The 6,670-nt window shown below is 46.8% G+C and overlaps 1 protein-coding gene across 1 annotated transcript in view; it reads left to right on the top strand.

The window, feature by feature from the left end:
* The first annotated feature begins 3,687 nt into the window (after positions 1–3,687).
* Positions 3,688–6,670, top strand: part of ELMOD1 (ELMO domain containing 1) — an 88,892-nt gene continuing 85,909 nt past the window's right edge. Inside the window, exon 1 of the mRNA XM_053670377.1 lies at positions 3,688–3,885. The gene's annotated coding sequence lies outside the window, so the exon portion shown is untranslated. The remainder of the gene's footprint in view (positions 3,886–6,670) is intronic.

Below are 6,670 nucleotides of genomic sequence, written 5' to 3'. Positions count from 1 at the left end.
AATGTATCCTAAGTACCCTAAAACACCAATTCAAAAGAATCTATGTACCCCTATGTTCATAACAGCACAATTTACCATAGCCAAGTGCTGGAAGAAGCCCAAGTGCCCATCGGTAAACGAATGGATCAAAAAACTATGGTACATTTTCACAATGAAATTCTATGCAGCAGAAAGAAAGAAGGGGCTCCTACCCTTTGCAACAGCATGGATGGAACTGGAAAGCATTATGCTAAGTGAAATAAGCCAAGCAGTGAAAAACAAATACCATATAATCTCACCTTTAAGTGGAACCTATTCAACAAAACAAACAAGCAGGCAAAATATAACCAAAGACATTGAAATTAAGAACAAAGTGACAGTAACCAGAGGGAAGATGGGAGGGGATAATGGGGGGGGGAATGATGAAGGGTTTTCAGGAACAACTGTAAAAGACACAGGGACAAAAACAGGGGAAGTAGAAACAGGGGAGGGATGGTGGGGAGGGATGGGGGAAAAGGCAGAAAACAACAATACAATTCAAAAGTATTTAATAAAAAAGAATATATTTATAATAACAAGCTAATTCCTAGTGTGATGATACTTGATGGTCTCTTCTCTGGTGCAGCGGTGAGAGCCAAATGTACACTGTTAAAAGCACAGTGGGTGGGGGAGATGGAAAAGAGGAAAAAAATAAGGTAGTTGCCATGGACTGGAGAAAGCAATAATGGCACTGACTTGTAGATGATACATTGTGGCTTCAGCTGAACACACAAATTTGTAATGAATTATGGCTACGATTTTCTTCCACAGTGGGGCCTGACGTGTAGAAATCTGTGGATATGTAGCTGGAGGGAAAGTAGCAGACTAGGAAAGGACAAAACTGAGAAAATCCTAGGGTTGGTAGGAAGACGAATTAGAAAATAACTATGATCTGAGAAAGCCAGAAGGGTTGAGAACCCGTATTCATTCATTCATTCATTCATTCATTCATTCATTTCACAATATTTTATTGTGAATCTATTGCTCACTGGTTGTTGCTAAGTTCTGTAATATAAAATGAATGAGAATCTGCCCTGGAGTTAAACATTAAATAGCAGCAAGGTCATCACTAATTGCTATGGAATACATGTGTACAAATATGCTTTGTAAGAGCAGGTTCTAAATGGTGCCAAGTCTGTCTCACACTTGGGCAATAAGAGAAATAGAGAAAAGCTTAAGTTAATCAGACAGTAGATAGATGCAAACAATCAAATGCTATACAACAGAGAATAACTATTGACATAAATAAAGGCCAAAGGTGGTAAAAAGTGTGAGGGTTTGGGAGCGGTGCATGATTCTGGAAGAGATGTTAGGAACGCAGGAGATCTGAGAGTCCAGTTTCAATCAGGCCATTGGAGAAATGCTATTCCTTGAAGTTAGAGAAAGGTTATAATTCGATGTGGGGAATAAACTCTAGAGCCTTCTCCCATCAGCTTACATCCATCATATGGACTGCAGGCACCTACCTGGAGGAGTCGATGAGCTGAGGGAGTCAAATGAAAGGATCAAAACCCTTGGTTCAGCATCCAACTGGCAGGGACACAAGTCCTTATAGTCTGGTTGCCCTAGGACTACTATTAATATTTTTATTGATGTTTTTGGAAGGATGAATCAAGACCATCTAGATTAACTTGGCAAGTAACACAAATGCCAAAAAGAAATACCTGACTTGTGTGCTTGGTAATTATTTATTATTTAGGTGTTTATTGCCTATCTTCTTCAAACTAGGTTCTAAGTTCATAGGGGCAGGGACTTTGCCTGCCTTGTTCCTTGTTTCCCACTCCCTACAACAATACCTGCTGTACAAAATAGTTGCTCAGTGAATGGTTTTGTATTGCTTACACAATAGTAATGGATTGTGATGAGGGCTGCGACAGCAGTATGCACCAGTGCTATGGCAGTAAAACATGAACTCTGCCTTGGGGTTTGGGGACACCTTCAGAAAGAAGGTGGCATTTGAGCTTGGAGAGTGGGTAGGACTTTGTGAGGTAGAATGGAAAGAGAAAGGGTGTAACACCATAAATAAAGGCAGTGTATATGAAGGGCCTGGTATATTTGGCAGATAGCGAAAAGTTGATTTTTTGAATATTGATACTTTATAATGTGGATGGTATTAGTGGACATTAAGTTTCCTTCCATACCGACATACCTTACTTTTGTAATAGTTGTGAAACAAGGACCACAGGAGAATGTGTGTAAATTAAATTGCTTTTGAAAGACTGTGAAGTGAAATTGTTTTGTCACGTGGATAAAACTGCCCATAGAGAATCTCTCCTGAAAAGCTTTTCCCTCCAAAGAGAAGGGACGTATGGTCTTGGTCTAGCTTTTTCCAAAAGATTTGTTCAAGGAAGGAAGTATGAAGAAACTGGTGAATTGAAAAAAAAAAAAAAAAAGGTAGTAGTGGCAAATGCTTTTAATAATAATAAAAATTAGATAAAGGGTTTAAGGTTATTTAATACAAGGAGGGAACATGATAAATGTTCACCATTTAAGTATTATCACTAACCCAACCTTTCATAAAAACAGAATAGTGGAGATGGGACCTGCAGTGACTTTTATTCAGTGAATATCTACTGTGTAACAGGTGCTTTGCAGACATTGCCTCACTTAATCCTTACAACCTCCCAGAGAGACAGGTAACCACCCTCGGGTTTACAGAAGAGCAGAGGTGCAGAATGGCTAGGTAACCTGATGAGGTGGTAAATGGCACTGAAATCAAGGCTGACCTCTAACCTCAACCTCCTTCCCGACCCTGTGTTGCCCTAAGAAGATGTTTATTATTGTTGTTGTTATTACTTAGGGAAAACGTTCTTCATCAAAGATAAAATACAATACTAAAGAAAGACACAAGTCTGTCTGTGTGTGTGTGTATGTGTGTAAGTACGTGAGTTCTGGCCCAGGCCAATTGCACTGTGAAGCAACGTTTCCCAAATACCCCTACACCACGTTGTCTATAATTCATCCATTATAATTAACCCCAGGGTTAAGGTATTGTTTCTGAAGCCCTAGTTGAAATGCAGATATGTGACCTGGGAAGGCTGACACGATCTCTCAATTACACCTAATTAAAGAGCTGGCTCTTTGAGAACTCAACCCGACTGGACTGGGCATCGGTCAAGGCGGGGCTGGCAGGGCACCTCCGCAGGGAGGTCCCCAGGCACAGGAAAGCTGATGGGTGGGTGCCTGGATTGGGGGAATCACTCTGTAAATCTGCAGAGATTGGGACCAAGCCAAAAAAAAACTTTGACTTTCATACAATTCTCTGGAGACAGAGCAAGGAACACACCTTGCCCTCATTCCAGGGCTCTTCTGGAATCCCACTGGTGAGTCTTTTGAGGTTCACCGTCTTCAGTCCCTCGCGGCGCTGGGGGGTCGACCCAGGAGCAATTAAACTGGGCCACTGCGGCCAGCTCCCGGCCCTCCGCCGCCGGCCGCCGGGTCCGCAGATTTAACCCTTTTCCCCCCCAGACTCCCGCGCGGGGCCCGCGCGCCCCGCCGCAGCCCCGCGCCCGCGCCCCCGGCTCGCGGACTGGGCATGCTCAGTGGCCGCCCGCGCCGGCTCCCCGGGAACCCTCCGCGCGCCCTCGCTCCGCGGCTGCCCGCGGTCGCCTCCCCGCCGCCAGCCGTCCGGGCGCGTCCCGGCCTGCTCCGCTCCCCGCGACCCAGATTCCTGCCCCGCCCCCGCCCCTCCCGCGCCCGCAGCCAGTGCGACAGCGGCGGACACTCCAGTCCAGCCTCCGCGACGCGGACCGACCGCGTCCACCGCCGCTGCGGAGCGCGCAGCCGGAGAGTCCGAGGAAGGCGGTGATGGAGACCCGACTGCCGCGTGCCGGGACCCGCTGAGCTTCCGTCGCCGCCGGGGTCCAGGTGAGCAGCGGAGCCTGGCACCCACCCCAGAGGCACCGAGGGGCGGCGGGGCGAATGCCCTTGGGGAGGAGAGAGGTGGGGCGACGGCGCCAGGCGCCGCCGTTCGAGCTGCGCTGCGCGGGGGGGCGAAGCCGAAACGCGAGGCTGTGGACAGAGAGACCTGAATGAAAGTGCACCCTCTCCCGGAGCGGGGGCTTTGGGACCCTAGGACCGAAACACCTCCGTCCTGTACCCAAAATTAACTCCCACGGAGCGGCAGGTTGGCGCGAGAGGAGGTTTGCCTCTCGGCCCCGGAGCGGGTCACCTAGCAACTGAACGCCGAGGGCTCCCAAGGAGGCATCCTCGGTACAGGCCGGAATGGGAGGCGGGGACGCAGGGCAGCCCTGCCGGGGCCTGGGGTGCCCGGGCCCTCGGGGCGGCGCGGCTGCGGGTCGCCGAGCGGGGGCTGCGGGTCGTCTGCGCTGGGAGCCGGGAGGAGCTGTCCGAGGGGCTGGCGCGCGGTTCCTGCTCCAAGTGCTGGGAAACTCCTCGCTAATTCTCGCATCTCTTTCCTGGGCTGATAGAATTGAACGGGCGCACGGGGGGCGGCTGCCTAAACGCTGTTAAAAGCGCAACAGTGGAGTGCGGCGGTGGGGTGTGCTGGTGAGTGCCTTTTTTTCCAGGTGTGCGTGCGGGCTGCTGCTCCTCACAGGGTTTCTGCTCTACCTCTAAGTGGCGAGTCCGGTAACACACCTTATGAATATTTTAGGGAAGATCTCCCAGGCTCACTAGCTTCAGATCAAGTTTAAGGAATATGTTTGTCAGCCTTTCTCTTCTACACGGGCAGGTGGAAGCCCCGTGCTTTGAGCTTTCCAAATTCCATCTCTTTCCCACAGCAACTAGGCAACGACACTACTAGCCCCCAGTGAGTTTTAGATTGGAAACAAATTGAGTGTCATTTGGAGAGACCAGTTTTGGGCAGGCATCCAGACATTGTTCTGCATCTCTGCAGTGTGTGCGTGTGTGCGGTAGCTTGACAGCCGTCCTTTTAACTCGAGCTGCCAATATGGTGGCAGGCAGGTAGAGTGCTGGTGTTGGCATAAAGGCCTTAATTCATTATCATCTTAGGGTATCAGGGAGTTACGGCGGACTTGGCCATTCTCTCACTAGAATTTGTCTCTGAGACCAGTCCAGTTAAAATTTTGAGAAAGGCACACTCTCTTGTATCCCTCTACATTGGGAGATATTTAGTTCTCCTTGATTCTTTCATGGGAACGAGAAGTGAATGTCTTTTCTGTAATCACTGTAAAGAACACTGAAAGAAAAACGCATTAATGTAGGGAACTTTCAGGACTGGAGCAAGTTGTAGGGCCTGTTTCCTTCCACTCTGGGTTTTAACTTCCATTGCACCATCACCATTAAGCAAGTAAACTGGCACACAGCAATTTTTACTCTAAAATGGTACTCCTTTACAGAAGAAACCCGCTTGTTTTCTCCGTTAGTGAGACAGGTGTGTCTCCAAACAACCTGCGAGGAATTCCTCTGTTGACCAAGATTTCAAGCCTCCAAAATTTACAAGATTCTAAAGGAGACAGCTCTTTCCTATTGTCAGCCCATACATGGTAAAGCTGAAGCGCTTGGATTTACAGATGTTTCGCATTTAGGGAAGGCTTTTTCCAACAAAGAACGATTGCGGTTACATCACAGGCTCCACCTCCAACTGTCAGGCTGCTTCTCCCCAGACTGTTAGTGTGGACTGCATAGCTCCCTGTGCTTGATTAATGAAGAAAGGAAATTCCAAAGTGAAAGACTTATTTTACTTCCCTTATTGTGTTTTGCTGGTTTAAAGATATGACATTTTTAAAAACGGTTAATTACTAGTGCATATAGCTAGGACTCAACTCATGCATAGTAATAACGATGAGTATTGGCTTTCCAAGAGATATTCTTTTTTTGCTAAAATTATTGATAGATGGTGTTAGAAGAGAATTTTATGAAATAGAAAAATAAATGAAAATGTTATGCAAGAAACAGCTTTTCCTAAAAGATGTGACTGATATGCTCAGAGAGATACCGAGCTCCATGCACAGAAATAAAATCAGGCCATTCGAGAAGTTTGCAGAGCTTGGATACAAACCTCCAGGAGCCCTAAAGCAGTGTTCCTTGAGTTCTCCGAGAATTGGTAGTCACCGGCAGAACCGTGACATTTAGCAAATAAAAATACAGGTTTCCAGTGAAATTTGAATTTCAGGAAAACAGTAAATAGTTGTTTTCAGTATAAGTATAACCCATGCATTATTTGATACTTGCATATACTAAGAAAATTATTCATTGTTTATCTAAAATGCATCTTGTACTGGGTAGCCTGTATTTTTCCTGGCAACTCTTGTCACCGGAAATTTCTTACTCCTCTTCTTTGGGTCACTTATGGGTTGAAAAATAAAGTGGAGCAGAAATGATATGCTGTTTTGCAATCTGGGGCAAGCTCAGTGCTGGTTCAGGCTATTGAAAATAGCTCATGCTTAAGAGTAAGTAGTTTCAGTTCAAGACATTTTTCTTGAGTGCCTCCGTTTGCCAGGCTTTAGTGAGAGGTGCCAAAGATGCAAAAATGAGTAGAAAAAGGGAGGGGGTCTACATCATAAAATGTGAGACTTGCTATGCCAAGTATCTGTGGGTCCACAGGAGTCTGAGAGGGACATTGAATGCTGCTGGGCAGCTTTTGACAGGTCTGGGCTTGAATAAGAAAGTGACATCTTGTCCTGCAAGGGAAGGAGGAGGACAGACCCATGCATTTATACTTCATGGA

Source organism: Artibeus jamaicensis, unplaced genomic scaffold (assembly GCF_021234435.1).
Source record: "Artibeus jamaicensis isolate MK-2021 breed Jamaican fruit bat unplaced genomic scaffold, CSHL_Jam_final contig_585, whole genome shotgun sequence".
Taxonomy (NCBI): domain Eukaryota; kingdom Metazoa; phylum Chordata; class Mammalia; order Chiroptera; family Phyllostomidae; genus Artibeus; species Artibeus jamaicensis.
This window is presented reverse-complemented; position numbering and strand designations above follow the sequence as displayed.